Source organism: Cyanistes caeruleus, unplaced genomic scaffold (genome assembly GCF_971803275.1).
Source record: "Cyanistes caeruleus unplaced genomic scaffold, bCyaCae1.hap1.1 HAP1_SCAFFOLD_105, whole genome shotgun sequence".
NCBI classification, from domain to species: domain Eukaryota; kingdom Metazoa; phylum Chordata; class Aves; order Passeriformes; family Paridae; genus Cyanistes; species Cyanistes caeruleus.
The window spans coordinates 309,547-332,185 of record NW_028255906.1 but is presented as its reverse complement, the minus strand read 5'-3'; positions in this window follow the sequence as shown (position 1 = coordinate 332,185).

Below are 22,639 nucleotides of genomic sequence, written 5' to 3'. Positions count from 1 at the left end.
TTGTGGACATGTGTGGAGATTTCGTGAGATGGTTCTGGAATTTTGTGGGATATTGAGGAAATTTAATGAATTTTTGTGGGATTTTTCTTGAATTTTGTGGACATTTGTGGAGATTTTGTGGGATGTTGCAGGAATTTGGTAGAAATTTGAGAAGATTTAGGGAATTGTGTGGGGCTTTTCCAGAATTTTGTGGGATTTGGAGCAGACTTGAAGAATTTTGAGGGATTTTTCCTAGATTTGGTGGAAATGGGTGGAGATTTTGTGAGATGTTGCAGGAATTTGGTTGGGTTTTGAGAAGACTGAGGGAGTTTTGTGGCATTTTTCTGCAATTTTGAGGGGTTTTCCAGAGTTTTGTGGGATATTGAGGAGATTTTGTGGGATTTTGTGAGTTGTTTGTGGGATTTGGAGGAGACTTGAAGAATTTTTGAGGGATTTTTCTTGAATTTTGTGGAGATTTTGTGGGATGTTGCTGGAGTTTGGTAGGGTTTTGAGAAGATTCAAGGAATTTTATAACATTTTCCTGGAATTTTGAGGATTTCTCTTGAATTCTGTGGAATTTGGAGGAGACTTGAAGAATTTTGAGGGAATTTTCTTAGATTTGGTGGAAATTGGTGGAGATTTTGGGAGATGTCTGTGGAATTTTGTAAAGTATTGAGAAAATTTAGCGAATATTGTGGGATTTTTCTGGCATTTTGAGGGGCTTCCAAGAATTTTGTGGGAGTTTTCTTGAATTTTGTGGAAATGTGTGGAGATTTTGTGAGCTGGTTCTGGAATTTTGTGGGATATTGAGGAAATCTAATGAATTTTTGAGGGATTTTTCTTGAATTTTGTGGACGTTTGTGGAGATTTTGTGGGATGTGGTTGGAGTCTGGTTGGGTTTTGAGAAGATCAAAGGAATTTTGTAACATTTTCCTGGAATTTTGAGGATTTCTCTTGAATTTCTTGGAATTTGGAGGAGACTTGAAGAATTTTGAGGGATTTTTTTCCTAGATTTGGTGGAAATTGGTGGAGATTTTGGGAGATGTCAGTGGAATTTTGTAATGTTTTGAGAAGATTGTGGGAATTTTGTGGGATATTTCTGGAATTTTGAGTGTCTTTTCAAGAATTTTTTGGAGAGTTTTCTTGATTTTGTGGACATGTGTGGAGATTTTGTGAGATGGTTCTGGAATTTTGTGGGATATTGAGGAAATTTAATGAATTTTTGTGGGATTTTTCTTGAATTTTGTGGACATTTGTGGAGATTTTGTGGGATGTTGCAGGAATTTGGTAGAAATTTGAGAAGATTTAGGGAATTGTGTGGGGCTTTTCCAGAATTTTGTGGGATTTGGAGGAGACTTGAAGAATTTTGAGGGATTTTTCCTAGATTTGGTGGAAATGGGTGGAGATTTTGTGAGATGTTGCAGGAATTTGGTTGGGTTTTGAGAAGACTGAGGGAATTTTGTGGCATTTTTCTGCAATTTTGAGGGGTTTTCCAGAGTTTTGTGGGATATTGAGGAGATTTTGTGGGATTTTGTGAGTTGTTTGTGGGATTTGGAGGAGACTTGAAGAATTTTTGAGGGATTTTTCTTGAATTTTGTGGAGATTTTGTGGGATGTTGCTGGAGTTTGGTAGGGTTTTGAGAAGATTCAAGGAATTTTATAACATTTTCCTGGAATTTTGAGGATTTCTCTTGAATTCTGTGGAATTTGGAGGAGACTTGAAGAATTTTGAGGGAATTTTCTTAGATTTGGTGGAAATTGGTGGAGATTTTGGGAGATGTCTGTGGAATTTTGTAAAGTATTGAGAAAATTTAGCGAATATTGTAGGATTTTTCTGGCATTTTGAGGGGCTTCCAAGAATTTTGTGGGAGTTTTCTTGAATTTTGTGGAAATGTGTGGAGATTTTGTGAGCTGGTTCTGGAATTTTGTGGAATATTGAGGAAATCTAATGAATTTTTGAGGGATTTTTCTTGAATTTTGTGGACGTTTGTGGAGATTTTGTGGGATGTGGTTGGAGTCTGGTAGGGTTTTGAGAAGATTGAAGGAATTTTGTAACATTTTCCTGGAATTTTGAGGATTTCTCTTGAATTTCTTGGAATTTGGAGGAGACTTGAAGAATTTTGAGGGATTTTTTTCCTAGATTTGGTGGAAATTGGTGGAGATTTTGGGAGATGTCAGTGGAATTTTGTAATGTTTTGAGAAGATTGTGGGAATTTTGTGGGATATTTCTGGAATTTTGAGTGTCTTTTCAAGAATTTTTTGGAGAGTTTTCTTGAATTTTGTGGACATGTGTGGAGATTTTGTGAGCTGGTTCTGGAATTTTGTGGGATATTGAGGAAATTTAATGAATTTTTGTGGGATTTTTCTTGAATTTTGTGGACATTTGTGGAGATTTTGTGGGATGTTGCAGGAATTTGGTAGAAATTTGAGAAGATTTAGGGAATTGTGTGGGGCTTTTCCAGAATTTTGTGGGATTTGGAGGAGACTTGAAGAATTTTGAGGGATTTTTCTTAGTTTTTTTTTGAAATTGTTGGAGATTTTGTGAGGTGTTGCAGGAATTTGGTTGCGTTTTGAGAAAATTTAGAGAATTTTGTGGAAGTTTTCTTGAATGTTGTGGAATTTCTCTATAATATTGTGGGATATTGAGGAGATTTTGTGGGACGTTTGTGGGATTTGGAGGAGTCTTGGAGAATTTTGCGGGATTTTTCTTGAATTTTGTGGAAATTGGTGGAGATTTTGTGAGATGTTGCAGGAAATGTGGTTGGATTTTGAGAAGATTGAAGGAATTTTGTGGCAATTCCTGGAATTTAGAGGATTTCTCTTGAATTTTTTTGGCATTTGGAGGAGACTTGAAGAATTTTGAGGGAATTTTTCCTAGATTTGGTGGAAATTGGTGGAGATTTTGGGAGATGTCAGTGGAATTTTGTAATGTTTTGAGAAGATTGTGGGAATTTTGTGGGATATTTCTGGAATTTTGAGTGTCTTTTCAAGAATTTTTTGGAGAGTTTTCTTGAATTTTGTGGACATGTGTGGAGATTTTGTGAGATGGTTCTGGAATTTTGTGGGATATTGAGGAAATTTAATGAATTTTTGTGGGATTTTTCTTGAATTTTGTGGACATTTGTGGAGATTTTGTGGGATGTTGCAGGAATTTGGTAGAAATTTGAGAAGATTTAGGGAATTGTGTGGCGCTTTTCCAGAATTTTGTGGGATTTGGAGGAGACTTGAAGAATTTTGAGGGATTTTTCCTAGATTTGGTGGAAATGGGTGGAGATTTTGTGAGATGTTGCAGGAATTTGGTTGGGTTTTGAGAAGACTGAGGGAGTTTTGTGGCATTTTTCTGCAATTTTGTAGGGTTTTCCAGAGTTTTGTGGGATATTGAGGAGATTTTGTGGGATTTTGTGAGTTGTTTGTGGGATTTGGAGGAGACTTGAAGAATTTTTGAGGGATTTTTCTTGAATTTTGTGGAGATTTTGTGGGATGTTGCTGGAGTTTGGTAGGGTTTTGAGAAGATTCAAGGAATTTTATAACATTTTCCTGGAATTTTGAGGATTTCTCTTGAATTCTGTGGAATTTGGAGGAGACTTGAAGAATTTTGAGGGAATTTTCTTAGATTTGGTGGAAATTGGTGGAGATTTTGGGAGATGTCTGTGGAATTTTGTAAAGTATTGAGAAAATTTAGGGAATATTGTAGGATTTTTCTGGCATTTTGAGGGGCTTCCAAGAATTTTGTGGGAGTTTTCTTGAATTTTGTGGAAATGTGTGGAGATTTTGTGAGCTGGTTCTGGAATTTTGTGGAATATTGAGGAAATCTAATGAATTTTTGAGGGATTTTTCTTGAATTTTGTGGACGTTTGTGGAGATTTTGTGGGATGTGGTTGGAGTCTGGTAGGGTTTTGAGAAGATTGAAGGAATTTTGTAACATTTTCCTGGAATTTTGAGGATTTCTCTTGAATTTCTTGGAATTTGGAGGAGACTTGAAGAATTTTGAGGGATTTTTTTCCTAGATTTGGTGGAAATTGGTGGAGATTTTGGGAGATGTCAGTGGAATTTTGTAATGTTTTGAGAAGATTGTGGGAATTTTGTGGGATATTTCTGGAATTTTGAGTGTCTTTTCAAGAATTTTTTGGAGAGTTTTCTTGAATTTTGTGGACATGTGTGGAGATTTTGTGAGCTGGTTCTGGAATTTTGTGGGATATTGAGGAAATTTAATGAATTTTTGTGGGATTTTTCTTGAATTTTGTGGACATTTGTGGAGATTTTGTGGGATGTTGCAGGAATTTGGTAGAAATTTGAGAAGATTTAGGGAATTGTGTGGGGCTTTTCCAGAATTTTGTGGGATTTGGAGGAGACTTAAAGAATTTTGAGGGATTTTTCTTAGTTTTTTTTTGAAATTGTTGGAGATTTTGTGAGGTGTTGCAGGAATTTGGTTGCGTTTTGAGAAAATTTAGAGAATTTTGTGGAAGTTTTCTTGAATGTTGTGGAATTTCTCTATAATATTGTGGGATATTGAGGAGATTTTGTGGGACGTTTGTGGGATTTGGAGGAGTCTTGGAGAATTTTGCGGGATTTTTCTTGAATTTTGTGGAAATTGGTGGAGATTTTGTGAGATGTTGCAGGAAATGTGGTTGGATTTTGAGAAGATTGAAGGAATTTTGTGGCAATTCCTGGAATTTAGAGGATTTCTCTTGAATTTTTTTGGCATTTGGAGGAGACTTGAAGAATTTTGAGGGAATTTTTCCTAGATTTGGTGGAAATTGGTGGAGATTTTGGGAGATGTCAGTGGAATTTTGTAATGTTTTGAGAAGATTGTGGGAATTTTGTGGGATATTTCTGGAATTTTGAGTGTCTTTTCAAGAATTTTTTGGAGAGTTTTCTTGAATTTTGTGGACATGTGTGGAGATTTTGTGAGATGGTTCTGGAATTTTGTGGGATATTGAGGAAATTTAATGAATTTTTGTGGGATTTTTCTTGAATTTTGTGGACATTTGTGGAGATTTTGTGGGATGTTGCAGGAATTTGGTAGAAATTTGAGAAGATTTAGGGAATTGTGTGGGGCTTTTCCAGAATTTTGTGGGATTTGGAGGAGACTTGAAGAATTTTGAGGGATTTTTCCTAGATTTGGTGGAAATGGGTGGAGATTTTGTGAGATGTTGCAGGAACTTGGTTGGGTTTTGAGAAGACTGAGGGAATTTTGTGGCATTTTTCTGCAATTTTGAGGGGTTTTCCAGAGTTTTGTGGGATATTGAGGAGATTTTGTGGGATTTTGTGAGTTGTTTGTGGGATTTGGAGGAGACTTGAAGAATTTTTGAGGGATTTTTCTTGAATTTTGTGGAGATTTTGTGGGATGTTGCTGGAGTTTGGTAGGGTTTTGAGAAGATTCAAGGAATTTTATAACATTTTCCTGGAATTTTGAGGATTTCTCTTGAATTCTGTGGAATTTGGAGGAGACTTGAAGAATTTTGAGGGAATTTTCTTAGATTTGGTGGAAATTGGTGGAGATTTTGGGAGATGTCTGTGGAATTTTGTAAAGTATTGAGAAAATTTAGGGAATATTGTGGGATTTTTCTGGCATTTTGAGGGGCTTCCAAGAATTTTGTGGGAGTTTTCTTGAATTTTGTGGAAATGTGTGGAGATTTTGTGAGCTGGTTCTGGAATTTTGTGGGATATTGAGGAAATCTAATGAATTTTTGAGGGATTTTTCTTGAATTTTGTGGACGTTTGTGGAGATTTTGTGGGATGTGGTTGGAGTCTGGTTGGGTTTTGAGAAGATCAAAGGAATTTTGTAACATTTTCCTGGAATTTTGAGGATTTCTCTTGAATTTCTTGGAATTTGGAGGAGACTTGAAGAATTTTGAGGGATTTTTTTCCTAGATTTGGTGGAAATTGGTGGAGATTTTGGGAGATGTCAGTGGAATTTTGTAATGTTTTGAGAAGATTGTGGGAATTTTGTGGGATATTTCTGGAATTTTGAGTGTCTTTTCAAGAATTTTTTGGAGAGTTTTCTTGATTTTGTGGACATGTGTGGAGATTTTGTGAGATGGTTCTGGAATTTTGTGGGATATTGAGGAAATTTAATGAATTTTTGTGGGATTTTTCTTGAATTTTGTGGACATTTGTGGAGATTTTGTGGGATGTTGCAGGAATTTGGTAGAAATTTGAGAAGATTTAGGGAATTGTGTGGGGCTTTTCCAGAATTTTGTGGGATTTGGAGGAGACTTGAAGAATTTTGAGGGATTTTTCCTAGATTTGGTGGAAATGGGTGGAGATTTTGTGAGATGTTGCAGGAATTTGGTTGGGTTTTGAGAAGACTGAGGGAGTTTTGTGGCATTTTTCTGCAATTTTGTAGGGTTTTCCAGAGTTTTGTGGGATATTGAGGAGATTTTGTGGGATTTTGTGAGTTGTTTGTGGGATTTGGAGGAGACTTGAAGAATTTTTGAGGGATTTTTCTTGAATTTTGTGGAGATTTTGTGGGATGTTGCTGGAGTTTGGTAGGGTTTTGAGAAGATTCAAGGAATTTTATAACATTTTCCTGGAATTTTGAGGATTTCTCTTGAATTCTGTGGAATTTGGAGGAGACTTGAAGAATTTTGAGGGAATTTTCTTAGATTTGGTGGAAATTGGTGGAGATTTTGGGAGATGTCTGTGGAATTTTGTAAAGTATTGAGAAAATTTAGGGAATATTGTAGGATTTTTCTGGCATTTTGAGGGGCTTCCAAGAATTTTGTGGGAGTTTTCTTGAATTTTGTGGAAATGTGTGGAGATTTTGTGAGCTGGTTCTGGAATTTTGTGGAATATTGAGGAAATCTAATGAATTTTTGAGGGATTTTTCTTGAATTTTGTGGACGTTTGTGGAGATTTTGTGGGATGTGGTTGGAGTCTGGTAGGGTTTTGAGAAGATCGAAGGAATTTTGTAACATTTTCCTGGAATTTTGAGGATTTCTCTTGAATTTCTTGGAATTTGGAGGAGACTTGAAGAATTTTGAGGGATTTTTTTCCTAGATTTGGTGGAAATTGGTGGAGATTTTGGGAGATGTCAGTGGAATTTTGTAATGTTTTGAGAAGATTGTGGGAATTTTGTGGGATATTTCTGGAATTTTGAGTGTCTTTTCAAGAATTTTTTGGAGAGTTTTCTTGAATTTTGTGGACATGTGTGGAGATTTTGTGAGCTGGTTCTGGAATTTTGTGGGATATTGAGGAAATTTAATGAATTTTTGTGGGATTTTTCTTGAATTTTGTGGACATTTGTGGAGATTTTGTGGGATGTTGCAGGAATTTGGTAGAAATTTGAGAAGATTTAGGGAATTGTGTGGGGCTTTTCCAGAATTTTGTGGGATTTGGAGGAGACTTGAAGAATTTTGAGGGATTTTTCTTAGTTTTTTTTTGAAATTGTTGGAGATTTTGTGAGGTGTTGCAGGAATTTGGTTGCGTTTTGAGAAAATTTAGAGAATTTTGTGGAAGTTTTCTTGAATGTTGTGGAATTTCTCTATAATATTGTGGGATATTGAGGAGATTTTGTGGGACGTTTGTGGGATTTGGAGGAGTCTTGGAGAATTTTGCGGGATTTTTCTTGAATTTTGTGGAAATTGGTGGAGATTTTGTGAGATGTTGCAGGAAATGTGGTTGGATTTTGAGAAGATTGAAGGAATTTTGTGGCAATTCCTGGAATTTAGAGGATTTCTCTTGAATTTTTTTGGCATTTGGAGGAGACTTGAAGAATTTTGAGGGAATTTTTCCTAGATTTGGTGGAAATTGGTGGAGATTTTGGGAGATGTCAGTGGAATTTTGTAATGTTTTGAGAAGATTGTGGGAATTTTGTGGGATATTTCTGGAATTTTGAGTGTCTTTTCAAGAATTTTTTGGAGAGTTTTCTTGAATTTTGTGGACATGTGTGGAGATTTTGTGAGATGGTTCTGGAATTTTGTGGGATATTGAGGAAATTTAATGAATTTTTGTGGGATTTTTCTTGAATTTTGTGGACATTTGTGGAGATTTTGTGGGATGTTGCAGGAATTTGGTAGAAATTTGAGAAGATTTAGGGAATTGTGTGGGGCTTTTCCAGAATTTTGTGGGATTTGGAGCAGACTTGAAGAATTTTGAGGGATTTTTCCTAGATTTGGTGGAAATGGGTGGAGATTTTGTGAGATGTTGCAGGAACTTGGTTGGGTTTTGAGAAGACTGAGGGAGTTTTGTGGCGTTTTTCTGCAATTTTGTGGGGTTTTCCAGAATTTTGTGGGATATTGAGGAGATTTTGTGGGATTTTGTGAGTTGTTTGTGGGATTTGGAGGAGACTTGAAGAATTTTTGAGGGATTTTTCTTGAATTTTGTGGAGATTTTGTGGGATGTTGCTGGAGTTTGGTAGGGTTTTGAGAAGATTCAAGGAATTTTATAACATTTTCCTGGAATTTTGAGGATTTCTCTTGAATTTCTTGGAATTTGGAGGAGACTTGAAGAATTTTGAGGGATTTTTTTCTTAGATTTGGTGGAAATTGGTGGAGATTTTGGGAGATGTCTGTGGAATTTTGTAAAGTATTGAGAAAATTTAGGGAATATTGTGGGATTTTTCTGGCATTTTGAGGGGCTTCCAAGAATTTTGTGGGAGTTTTCTTGAATTTTGTGGAAATGTGTGGAGATTTTGTGAGCTGGTTCTGGAATTTTGTGGGATATTGAGGAAATCTAATGAATTTTTGAGGGATTTTTCTTGAATTTTGTGGACGTTTGTGGAGATTTTGTGGGATGTGGTTGGAGTCTGGTTGGGTTTTGAGAAGATCGAAGGAATTTTGTAACATTTTCCTGGAATTTTGAGGATTTCTCTTGAATTCCTTGGAATTTGGAGGAGACTTGAAGAATTTTGAGGGATTTTTTTCCTAGATTTGGTGGAAATTGGTGGAGATTTTGGGAGATGTCAGTGGAATTTTGTAATGTTTTGAGAAGATTGTGGGAATTTTGTGGGATATTTCTGGAATTTTGAGTGTCTTTTCAAGAATTTTTTGGAGAGTTTTCTTGAATTTTGTGGACATGTGTGGAGATTTTGTGAGCTGGTTCTGGAATTTTGTGGGATATTGAGGAAATTTAATGAATTTTTGTGGGATTTTTCTTGAATTTTGTGGACATTTGTGGAGATTTTGTGGGATGTTGCAGGAATTTGGTAGAAATTTGAGAAGATTTAGGGAATTGTGTGGGGCTTTTCCAGAATTTTGTGGGATTTGGAGGAGACTTGAAGAATTTTGAGGGATTTTTCCTAGATTTGGTGGAAATGGGTGGAGATTTTGTGAGATGTTGCAGGAATTTGGTTGGGTTTTGAGAAGACTGAGGGAATTTTGTGGTATTTTTCTGCAATTTTGTGAGGTTTTCCAGAGTTTTGTGGGATATTGAGGAGATTTTGTGGGATTTTGTGAGATGTTTGTGGGATTTGGAGGAGACTTGAAGAATTTTTGAGGGATTTTTCTTGAATTTTGTGGAGATTTTGTGGGATGTTGCTGGAGTTTGGTAGGGTTTTGAGAAGATTCAAGGAATTTTATAACATTTTCCTGGAATTTTGAGGATTTCTCTTGAATTTCTTGGAATTTGGAGGAGACGTGAAGAATTTTGAGGGAATTTTCTTAGATTTGGTGGAAATTGGTGGAGATTTTGGGAGATGTCTGTGGAATTTTGTAATGTTTTGAGAAGATTGTGGGAATTTTGTGGGATATTTCTGGAATTTTGAGTGTCTTTTCAAGAATTTTTTGGAGAGTTTTCTTGAATTTTGTGGACATGTGTGGAGATTTTGTGAGCTGGTTCTGGAATTTTGTGGGATATTGAGGAAATTTAATGAATTTTTGTGGGATTTTTCTTGAATTTTGTGGACATTTGTGGAGATTTTGTGGGATGTTGCAGGAATTTGGTAGAAATTTGAGAAGATTTAGGGAATTGTGTGGGGCTTTTCCAGAATTTTGTGGGATTTGGAGGAGACTTGAAGAATTTTGAGGGATTTTTCCTAGATTTGGTGGAAATGGGTGAAGATTTTGTGAGATGTTGCAGGAATTTGGTTGGGTTTTGGGAAGACTGAGGGAATTTTGTGGCATTTTTCTGCAATTTTGAGGGTTTTTCCAGAGTTTTGTGGGATATTGAGGAGATTTTGTGGGATTTTGTGAGATGTTTGTGGGATTTGGAGGAGACTTGAAGAATTTTTGAGGGATTTTTCTTGAATTTTGTGGAGATTTTGTGGGATGTTGCTGGAGTTTGGTAGGGTTTTGAGAAGATTCAAGGAATTTTATAACATTTTCCTGGAATTTTGAGGATTTCTCTTGAATTTCTTGGAATTTGGAGGAGACTTGAAGAATTTTGAGGGAATTTTCTTAGATTTGGTGGAAATTGGTGGAGATTTTGGGAGATGTCTGTGGAATTTTGTAATGTTGTGAGAAGATTGTGGGAATTTTGTGGGATATTTCTGGAATTTTGAGTGTCTTTTCAAGAATTTTTTGGAGAGTTTTCTTGAATTTTGTGGACATGTGTGGAGATTTTGTGAGATGGTTCTGGAATTTTGTGGGATATTGAGGAAATTTAATGAATTTTTGTGGGATTTTTCTTGAATTTTGTGGACATTTGTGGAGATTTTGTGGGATGTTGCAGGAATTTGGTAGAAATTTGAGAAGATTTAGGGAATTGTGTGGGGCTTTTCCAGAATTTTGTGGGATTTGGAGGAGACTTGAAGAATTTTGAGGGATTTTTCCTAGATTTGGTGGAAATGGGTGGAGATTTTGTGAGATGTTGCAGGAACTTGGTTGGGTTTTGAGAAGACTGAGGGAGTTTTGTGGCATTTTTCTGCAATTTTGTGGGGTTTTCCAGAGTTTTGTGGGATATTGAGGAGATTTTGTGGGATTTTGTGAGATGTTTGTGGGATTTGGAGGAGACTTGAAGAATTTTTGAGGGATTTTTCTTGAATTTTGTGGAGATTTTGTGGGATGTTGCTGGAGTTTGGTAGGGTTTTGAGAAGATTCAAGGAATTTTATAACATTTTCCTGGAATTTTGAGGATTTCTCTTGAATTTCTTGGAATTTGGAGGAGACTTGAAGAATTTTGAGGGAATTTTTCCTAGATTTGGTGGAAATTGGTGGAGATTTTGGGAGATGTCTGTGGAATTTTGTAATGTTTTGAGAAGATTGTGGGAATTTTGTGGGATATTTCTGGAATTTTGAGTGTCTTTTCAAGAATTTTTTGGAGAGTTTTCTTGAATTTTGTGGACATGTGTGGAGATTTTGTGAGCTGGTTCTGGAATTTTGTGGGATATTGAGGAAATTTAATGAATTTTTGTGGGATTTTTCTTGAATTTTGTGGACATTTGTGGAGATTTTGTGGGATGTTGCAGGAATTTGGTAGAAATTTGAGAAGATTTAGGGAATTGTGTGGGGCTTTTCCAGAATTTTGTGGGATTTGGAGGAGACTTGAAGAATTTTGAGGGATTTTTCCTAGATTTGGTGGAAATGGGTGGAGATTTTGTGAGATGTTGCAGGAACTTGGTTGGGTTTTGAGAAGACTGAGGGAGTTTTGTGGCATTTTTCTGCAATTTTGTGGGGTTTTCCAGAGTTTTGTGGGATATTGAGGAGATTTTGTGGGATTTTGTGAGATGTTTGTGGGATTTGGAGGAGACTTGAAGAATTTTTGAGGGATTTTTCTTGAATTTTGTGGAGATTTTGTGGGATGTTGCTGGAGTTTGGTAGGGTTTTGAGAAGATTCAAGGAATTTTATAACATTTTCCTGGAATTTTGAGGATTTCTCTTGAATTTCTTGGAATTTGGAGGAGACTTGAAGAATTTTGAGGGAATTTTCTTAGATTTGGTGGAAATTGGTGGAGATTTTGGGAGAGGTCTGTGGAATTTTGTAATGTTTTGAGAAGATTGTGGGAATTTTGTGGGATATTTCTGGAATTTTGAGTGTCTTTTCAAGAATTTTTTGGAGAGTTTTCTTGAATTTTGTGGACATGTGTGGAGATTTTGTGAGCTGGTTCTGGAATTTTGTGGGATATTGAGGAAATTTAATGAATTTTTGTGGGATTTTTCTTGAATTTTGTGGACATTTGTGGAGATTTTGTGGGATGTTGCAGGAGTTTGGTAGAAATTTGAGAAGATTTAGGGAATTGTGTGGGGCTTTTCCAGAATTTTGTGGGATTTGGAGGAGACTTGAAGAATTTTGAGGGATTTTTCCTAGATTTGGTGGAAATGGGTGGAGATTTTGTGAGATGTTGCAGGAATTTGGTTGGGTTTTGAGAAGACTGAGGGAATTTTGTGGCATTTTTCTGCAATTTTGAGGGTTTTTCCAGAGTTTTGTGGGATATTGAGGAGATTTTGTGGGATTTTGTGAGTTGTTTGTGGGATTTGGAGGAGACTTGAAGAATTTTTGAGGGATTTTTCTTGAATTTTGTGGAGATTTTGTGGGATGTTGCTGGAGTTTGGTAGGGTTTTGAGAAGATTCAAGGAATTTTATAACATTTTCCTGGAATTTTGAGGATTTCTCTTGAATTCTGTGGAATTTGGAGGAGACTTGAAGAATTTTGAGGGAATTTTCTTAGATTTGGTGGAAATTGGTGGAGATTTTGGGAGATGTCTGTGGAATTTTGTAAAGTATTGAGAAAATTTAGCGAATATTGTGGGATTTTTCTGGCATTTTGAGGGGCTTCCAAGAATTTTGTGGGAGTTTTCTTGAATTTTGTGGAAATGTGTGGAGATTTTGTGAGCTGGTTCTGGAATTTTGTGGGATATTGAGGAAATCTAATGAATTTTTGAGGGATTTTTCTTGAATTTTGTGGACATTTGTGGAGATTTTGTGGGATGTGGTTGGAGTCTGGTAGGGTTTTGAGAAGATTGAAGGAATTTTGTAACATTTTCCTGGAATTTTGAGGATTTCTCTTGAATTTCTTGGAATTTGGAGGAGACTTGAAGAATTTTGAGGGATTTTTTTCCTAGATTTGGTGGAAATTGGTGGAGATTTTGGGAGATGTCAGTGGAATTTTGTAATGTTTTGAGAAGATTGTGGGAATTTTGTGGGATATTTCTGGAATTTTGAGTGTCTTTTCAAGAATTTTTTGGAGAGTTTTCTTGAATTTTGTGGACATGTGTGGAGATTTTGTGAGATGGTTCTGGAATTTTGTGGGATATTGAGGAAATATAATGAATTTTTGTGGGATTTTTCTTGAATTTTGTGGACATTTGTGGAGATTTTGTGGGATGTTGCAGGAATTTGGTAGAAATTTGAGAAGATTTAGGGAATTGTGTGGGGCTTTTCCAGAATTTTGTGGGATTTGGAGGAGACTTGAAGAATTTTGAGGGATTTTTCCTAGATTTGGTGGAAATGGGTGGAGATTTTGTGAGATGTTGCAGGAATTTGGTTGGGTTTTGAGAAGACTGAGGGAATTTTGTGGCATTTTTCTGCAATTTTGAGGGGTTTTCCAGAGTTTTGTGGGATATTGAGGAGATTTTGTGGGATTTTGTGAGTTGTTTGTGGGATTTGGAGGAGACTTGAAGAATTTTTGAGGGATTTTTCTTGAATTTTGTGGAGATTTTGTGGGATGTTGCTGGAGTTTGGTAGGGTTTTGAGAAGATTCAAGGAATTTTATAACATTTTCCTGGAATTTTGAGGATTTCTCTTGAATTCTGTGGAATTTGGAGGAGACTTGAAGAATTTTGAGGGAATTTTCTTAGATTTGGTGGAAATTGGTGGAGATTTTGGGAGATGTCTGTGGAATTTTGTAAAGTATTGAGAAAATTTAGGGAATATTGTGGGATTTTTCTGGCATTTTGAGGGGCTTCCAAGAATTTTGTGGGAGTTTTCTTGAATTTTGTGGAAATGTGTGGAGATTTTGTGAGCTGGTTCTGGAATTTTGTGGGATATTGAGGAAATCTAATGAATTTTTGAGGGATTTTTCTTGAATTTTGTGGACGTTTGTGGAGATTTTGTGGGATGTGGTTGGAGTCTGGTTGGGTTTTGAGAAGATCAAAGGAATTTTGTAACATTTTCCTGGAATTTTGAGGATTTCTCTTGAATTTCTTGGAATTTGGAGGAGACTTGAAGAATTTTGAGGGATTTTTTTCCTAGATTTGGTGGAAATTGGTGGAGATTTTGGGAGATGTCAGTGGAATTTTGTAATGTTTTGAGAAGATTGTGGGAATTTTGTGGGATATTTCTGGAATTTTGAGTGTCTTTTCAAGAATTTTTTGGAGAGTTTTCTTGAATTTTGTGGACATGTGTGGAGATTTTGTGAGATGGTTCTGGAATTTTGTGGGATATTGAGGAAATTTAATGAATTTTTGTGGGATTTTTCTTGAATTTTGTGGACATTTGTGGAGATTTTGTGGGATGTTGCAGGAATTTGGTAGAAATTTGAGAAGATTTAGGGAATTGTGTGGGGCTTTTCCAGAATTTTGTGGGATTTGGAGGAGACTTGAAGAATTTTGAGGGATTTTTCCTAGATTTGGTGGAAATGGGTGGAGATTTTGTGAGATGTTGCAGGAACTTGGTTGGGTTTTGAGAAGACTGAGGGAGTTTTGTGGCATTTTTCTGCAATTTTGTGGGGTTTTCCAGAGTTTTGTGGGATATTGAGGAGATTTTGTGGGATTTTGTGAGATGTTTGTGGGATTTGGAGGAGACTTGAAGAATTTTTGAGGGATTTTTCTTGAATTTTGTGGAGATTTTGTGGGATGTTGCTGGAGTTTGGTAGGGTTTTGAGAAGATTCAAGGAATTTTATAACATTTTCCTGGAATTTTGAGGATTTCTCTTGAATTTCTTGGAATTTGGAGGAGACTTGAAGAATTTTGAGGGAATTTTCTTAGATTTGGTGGAAATTGGTGGAGATTTTGGGAGATGTCAGTGGAATTTTGTAATGTTTTGAGAAGATTGTGGGAATTTTGTGGGATATTTCTGGAATTTTGAGTGGCTTTTCAAGAATTTTTTGGAGAGTTTTCTTGAATTTTGTGGACATGTGTGGAGATTTTGTGAGATGGTTCTGGAATTTTGTGGGATATTGAGGAAATTTAATGAATTTTTGTGGGATTTTTCTTGAATTTTGTGGACATTTGTGGAGATTTTGTGGGATGTTGCAGGAATTTGGTAGAAATTTGAGAAGATTTAGGGAATTGTGTGGGGCTTTTCCAGAATTTTGTGGGATTTGGAGGAGACTTGAAGAATTTTGAGGGATTTTTCCTAGATTTGGTGGAAATGGGTGGAGATTTTGTGAGATGTTGCAGGAATTTGGTTGGGTTTTGAGAAGACTGAGGGAATTTTGTGGCATTTTTCTGCAATTTTGAGGGGTTTTCCAGAGTTTTGTGGGATATTGAGGAGATTTTGTGGGATTTTGTGAGTTGTTTGTGGGATTTGGAGGAGACTTGAAGAATTTTTGAGGGATTTTTCTTGAATTTTGTGGAGATTTTGTGGGATGTTGCTGGAGTTTGGTAGGGTTTTGAGAAGATTCAAGGAATTTTATAACATTTTCCTGGAATTTTGAGGATTTCTCTTGAATTCTGTGGAATTTGGAGGAGACTTGAAGAATTTTGAGGGAATTTTCTTAGATTTGGTGGAAATTGGTGGAGATTTTGGGAGATGTCTGTGGAATTTTGTAAAGTATTGAGAAAATTTAGCGAATATTGTGGGATTTTTCTGGCATTTTGAGGGGCTTCCAAGAATTTTGTGGGAGTTTTCTTGAATTTTGTGGAAATGTGTGGAGATTTTGTGAGCTGGTTCTGGAATTTTGTGGGATATTGAGGAAATCTAATGAATTTTTGAGGGATTTTTCTTGAATTTTGTGGACATTTGTGGAGATTTTGTGGGATGTGGTTGGAGTCTGGTAGGGTTTTGAGAAGATTGAAGGAATTTTGTAACATTTTCCTGGAATTTTGAGGATTTCTCTTGAATTTCTTGGAATTTGGAGGAGACTTGAAGAATTTTGAGGGATTTTTTTCCTAGATTTGGTGGAAATTGGTGGAGATTTTGGGAGATGTCAGTGGAATTTTGTAATGTTTTGAGAAGATTGTGGGAATTTTGTGGGATATTTCTGGAATTTTGAGTGTCTTTTCAAGAATTTTTTGGAGAGTTTTCTTGAATTTTGTGGACATGTGTGGAGATTTTGTGAGATGGTTCTGGAATTTTGTGGGATATTGAGGAAATATAATGAATTTTTGTGGGATTTTTCTTGAATTTTGTGGACATTTGTGGAGATTTTGTGGGATGTTGCAGGAATTTGGTAGAAATTTGAGAAGATTTAGGGAATTGTGTGGGGCTTTTCCAGAATTTTGTGGGATTTGGAGGAGACTTGAAGAATTTTGAGGGATTTTTCCTAGATTTGGTGGAAATGGGTGGAGATTTTGTGAGATGTTGCAGGAATTTGGTTGGGTTTTGAGAAGACTGAGGGAATTTTGTGGCATTTTTCTGCAATTTTGAGGGGTTTTCCAGAGTTTTGTGGGATATTGAGGAGATTTTGTGGGATTTTGTGAGTTGTTTGTGGGATTTGGAGGAGACTTGAAGAATTTTTGAGGGATTTTTCTTGAATTTTGTGGAGATTTTGTGGGATGTTGCTGGAGTTTGGTAGGGTTTTGAGAAGATTCAAGGAATTTTATAACATTTTCCTGGAATTTTGAGGATTTCTCTTGAATTCTGTGGAATTTGGAGGAGACTTGAAGAATTTTGAGGGAATTTTCTTAGATTTGGTGGAAATTGGTGGAGATTTTGGGAGATGTCTGTGGAATTTTGTAAAGTATTGAGAAAATTTAGGGAATATTGTGGGATTTTTCTGGCATTTTGAGGGGCTTCCAAGAATTTTGTGGGAGTTTTCTCGAATTTTGTGGAAATGTGTGGAGATTTTGTGAGCTGGTTCTGGAATTTTGTGGGATATTGAGGAAATCTAATGAATTTTTGAGGGATTTTTCTTGAATTTTGTGGACGTTTGTGGAGATTTTGTGGGATGTGGTTGGAGTCTGGTTGGGTTTTGAGAAGATCAAAGGAATTTTGTAACATTTTCCTGGAATTTTGAGGATTTCTCTTGAATTTCTTGGAATTTGGAGGAGACTTGAAGAATTTTGAGGGATTTTTTTCCTAGATTTGGTGGAAATTGGTGGAGATTTTGGGAGATGTCAGTGGAATTTTGTAATGTTTTGAGAAGATTGTGGGAATTTTGTGGGATATTTCTGGAATTTTGAGTGTCTTTTCAAGAATTTTTTGGAGAGTTTTCTTGAATTTTGTGGACATGTGTGGAGATTTTGTGAGATGGTTCTGGAATTTTGTGGGATATTGAGGAAATTTAATGAATTTTTGTGGGATTTTTCTTGAATTTTGTGGACATTTGTGGAGATTTTGTGGGATGTTGCAGGAATTTGGTAGAAATTTGAGAAGATTTAGGGAATTGTGTGGGGCTTTTCCAGAATTTTGTGGGATTTGGAGGAGACTTGAAGAATTTTGAGGGATTTTTCCTAGATTTGGTGGAAATGGGTGGAGATTTTGTGAGATGTTGCAGGAACTTGGTTGGGTTTTGAGAAGACTGAGGGAGTTTTGTGGCATTTTTCTGCAATTTTGTGGGGTTTTCCAGAGTTTTGTGGGATATTGAGGAGATTTTGTGGGATTTTGTGAGATGTTTGTGGGATTTGGAGGAGACTTGAAGAATTTTTGAGGGATTTTTCTTGAATTTTGTGGAGATTTTGTGGGATGTTGCTGGAGTTTGGTAGGGTTTTGAGAAGATTCAAGGAATTTTATAACATTTTCCTGGAATTTTGAGGATTTCTCTTGAATTTCTTGGAATTTGGAGGAGACTTGAAGAATTTTGAGGGAATTTTCTTAGATTTGGTGGAAATTGGTGGAGATTTTGGGAGATGTCAGTGGAATTTTGTAATGTTTTGAGAAGATTGTGGGAATTTTGTGGGATATTTCTGGAATTTTGAGTGTCTTTTCAAGAATTTTTTGGAGAGTTTTCTTGAATTTTGTGGACATGTGTGGAGATTTTGTGAGATGGTTCTGGAATTTTGTGGGATATTGAGGAAATTTAATGAATTTTTGTGGGATTTTTCTTGAATTTTGTGGACATTTGTGGAGATTTTGTGGGATGTTGCAGGAATTTGGTAGAAATTTGAGAAGATTTAGGGAATTGTGTGGGGCTTTTCCAGAATTTTGTGGGATTTGGAGGAGACTTGAAGAATTTTGAGGGATTTTTCCTAGATTTGGTGGAAATGGGTGGAGATTTTGTGAGATGTTGCAGGAATTTGGTTGGGTTTTGAGAAGACTGAGGGAATTTTGTGGCATTTTTCTGCAATTTTGAGGGGTTTTCCAGAGTTTTGTGGGATATTGAGGAGATTTTGTGGGATTTTGTGAGTTGTTTGTGGGATTTGGAGGAGACTTGAAGAATTTTTGAGGGATTTTTCTTGAATTTTGTGGAGATTTTGTGGGATGTTACTGGAGTTTGGTAGGGTTTTGAGAAGATTCAAGGAATTTTATAACATTTTCCTGGAATTTTGAGGATTTCTCTTGAATTCTGTGGAATTTGGAGGAGACTTGAAGAATTTTGAGGGAATTTTCTTAGATTTGGTGGAAATTGGTGGAGATTTTGGGAGATGTCTGTGGAATTTTGTAAAGTATTGAGAAAATTTAGGGAATATTGTGGGATTTTTCTGGCATTTTGAGGGGCTTCCAAGAATTTTGTGGGAGTTTTCTTGAATTTTGTGGAAATGTGTGGAGATTTTGTGAGCTGGTTCTGGAATTTTGTGGGATATTGAGGAAATCTAATGAATTTTTGAGGGATTTTTCTTGAATTTTGTGGACATTTGTGGAGATTTTGTGGGATGTGGTTGGAGTCTGGTTGGGTTTTGAGAAGATCAAAGGAATTTTGTAACATTTTCCTGGAATTTTGAGGATTTCTCTTGAATTTCTTGGAATTTGGAGGAGACTTGAAGAATTTTGAGGGATTTTTTTCCTAGATTTGGTGGAAATTGGTGGAGATTTTGGGAGATGTCTGTGGAATTTTGTAATGTTTTGAGAAGATTGTGGGAATTTTGTGGGATATTTCTGGAATTTTGAGTGTCTTTTCAAGAATTTTTTGGAGAGTTTTCTTGAATTTTGTGGACATGTGTGGAGATTTTGTGAGATGGTTCTGGAATTTTGTGGGATATTGAGGAAATTTAATGAATTTTTGTGGGATTTTTCTTGAATTTTGTGGACATTTGTGGAGATTTTGTGGGATGTTGCAGGAATTTGGTAGAAATTTGAGAAGATTTAGGGAATTGTGTGGGGCTTTTCCAGAATTTTGTGGGATTTGGAGGAGACTTGAAGAATTTTGAGGGATTTTTCCTAGATTTGGTGGAAATGGGTGGAGATTTTGTGAGATGTTGCAGGAACTTGGTTGGGTTTTGAGAAGACTGAGGGAGTTTTGTGGCATTTTTCTGCAATTTTGTGGGGTTTTCCAGAGTTTTGTGGGATATTGAGGAGATTTTGTGGGATTTTGTGAGATGTTTGTGGGATTTGGAGGAGACTTGAAGAATTTTTGAGGGATTTTTCTTGAATTTTGTGGAGATTTTGTGGGATGTTGCTGGAGTTTGGTAGGGTTTTGAGAAGATTCAAGGAATTTTATAACATTTTCCTGGAATTTTGAGGATTTCTCTTGAATTTCTTGGAATTTGGAGGAGACTTGAAGAATTTTGAGGGAATTTTCTTAGATTTGGTGGAAATTGGTGGAGATTTTGGGAGATGTCAGTGGAATTTTGTAATGTTTTGAGAAGATTGTGGGAATTTTGTGGGATATTTCTGGAATTTTGAGTGTCTTTTCAAGAATTTTTTGGAGAGTTTTCTTGAATTTTGTGGACATGTGTGGAGATTTTGTGAGATGGTTCTGGAATTTTGTGGGATATTGAGGAAATTTAATGAATTTTTGTGGGATTTTTCTTGAATTTTGTGGACATTTGTGGAGATTTTGTGGGATGTTGCAGGAATTTGGTAGAAATTTGAGAAGATTTAGGGAATTGTGTGGGGCTTTTCCAGAATTTTGTGGGATTTGGAGGAGACTTGAAGAATTTTGAGGGATTTTTCCTAGATTTGGTGGAAATTGGTGGAGATTTTGTGAGATGTTGCAGGAATTTGGTTGGGTTTTGAGAAGACTGAGGGAATTTTGTGGCATTTTTCTGCAATTTTGAGGGGTTTTCCAGAGTTTTGTGGGATATTGAGGAGATTTTGTGGGATTTTGTGAGTTGTTTGTGGGATTTGGAGGAGACTTGAAGAATTTTTGAGGGATTTTTCTTGAATTTTGTGGAGATTTTGTGGGATGTTACTGGAGTTTGGTAGGGTTTTGAGAAGATTCAAGGAATTTTATAACATTTTCCTGGAATTTTGAGGATTTCTCTTGAATTCTGTGGAATTTGGAGGAGACTTGAAGAATTTTGAGGGAATTTTCTTAGATTTGGTGGAAATTGGTGGAGATTTTGGGAGATGTCTGTGGAATTTTGTAAAGTATTGAGAAAATTTAGCGAATATTGTGGGATTTTTCTGGCATTTTGAGGGGCTTCCAAGAATTTTGTGGGAGTTTTCTTGAATTTTGTGGAAATGTGTGGAGATTTTGTGAGCTGGTTCTGGAATTTTGTGGGATATTGAGGAAATCTAATGAATTTTTGAGGGATTTTTCTTGAATTTTGTGGACATTTGTGGAGATTTTGTGGGATGTGGTTGGAGTCTGGTTGGGTTTTGAGAAGATCAAAGGAATTTTGTAACATTTTCCTGGAATTTTGAGGATTTCTCTTGAATTTCTTGGAATTTGGAGGAGACTTGAAGAATTTTGAGGGAATTTTCTTAGATTTGGTGGAAATTGGTGGAGATTTTGGGAGATGTCTGTGGAATTTTGTAATGTTTTGAGAAGATTGTGGGAATTTTGTGGGATATTTCTGGAATTTTGAGTGTCTTTTCAAGAATTTTTTGGAGAGTTTTCTTGAATTTTGTGGACATGTGTGGAGATTTTGTGAGATGGTTCTGGAATTTTGTGGGATATTGAGGAAATTTAATGAATTTTTGTGGGATTTTTCTTGAATTTTGTGGACATTTGTGGAGATTTTGTGGGATGTTGCAGGAATTTGGTAGAAATTTGAGAAGATTTAGGGAATTGTGTGGGGCTTTTCCAGAATTTTGTGGGATTTGGAGGAGACTTGAAGAATTTTGAGGGATTTTTCCTAGATTTTGTGGAAATGGGTGGAGATTTTGTGAGATGTTGCAGGAATTTGGTTGGGTTTTGAGAAGACTGAGGGAGTTTTGTGGCATTTTTCTGCAATTTTGAGGGTTTTTCCAGAGTTTTGTGGGATATTGAGGAGATTTTGTGGGATTTTGTGAGTTGTTTGTGGGATTTGGAGGAGACTTGAAGAATTTTTGAGGGATTTTTCTTGAATTTTGTGGAGATTTTGTGGGATGTTGCTGGAGTTTGGTAGGGTTTTGAGAAGATTCAAGGAATTTTATAACATTTTCCTGGAATTTTGAGGATTTCTCTTGAATTTCTTGGAATTTGGAGGAGACTTGAAGAATTTTGAGGGAATTTTCTTAGATTTGGTGGAAATTGGTGGAGATTTTGGGAGATGTCAGTGGAATTTTGTAATGTTTTGAGAAGATTGTGGGAATTTTGTGGGATATTTCTGGAATTTTGAGTGTCTTTTCAAGAATTTTTTGGAGAGTTTTCTTGAATTTTGTGGACATGTGTGGAGATTTTGTGAGATGGTTCTGGAATTTTGTGGGATATTGAGGAAATTTAATGAATTTTTGTGGGATTTTTCTTGAATTTTGTGGACATTTGTGGAGATTTTGTGGGATGTTGCAGGAATTTGGTAGAAATTTGAGAAGATTTAGGGAATTGTGTGGGGCTTTTCCAGAATTTTGTGGGATTTGGAGGAGACTTGAAGAATTTTGAGGGATTTTTCCTAGATTTGGTGGAAATGGGTGGAGATTTTGTGAGATGTTGCAGGAACTTGGTTGGGTTTTGAGAAGACTGAGGGAGTTTTGTGGCATTTTTCTGCAATTTTGTGGGGTTTTCCAGAGTTTTGTGGGATATTGAGGAGATTTTGTGGGATTTTGTGAGATGTTTGTGGGATTTGGAGGAGACTTGAAGAATTTTTGAGGGGTTTTTCTTGAATTTTGTGGAGATTTTGTGGGATGTTGCTGGAGTTTGGTAGGGTTTTGAGAAGATTCAAGGAATTTTATAACATTTTCCTGGAATTTTGAGGATTTCTCTTGAATTTCTTGGAATTTGGAGGAGACTTGAAGAATTTTGAGGGAATTTTCTTAGATTTGGTGGAAATTGGTGGAGATTTTGGGAGATGTCTGTGGAATTTTGTAATGTTTTGAGAAGATTGTGGGAATTTTGTGGGATATTTCTGGAATTTTGAGTGTCTTTTCAAGAATTTTTTGGAGAGTTTTCTTGAATTTTGTGGACATGTGTGGAGATTTTGTGAGATGGTTCTGGAATTTTGTGGGATATTGAGGAAATTTAATGAATTTTTGTGGGATTTTTCTTGAATTTTGTGGACATTTGTGGAGATTTTGTGGGATGTTGCAGGAATTTGGTAGAAATTTGAGAAGATTTAGGGAATTGTGTGGGGCTTTTCCAGAATTTTGTGGGATTTGGAGGAGACTTGAAGAATTTTGAGGGATTTTTCCTAGATTTGGTGGAAATGGGTGGAGATTTTGT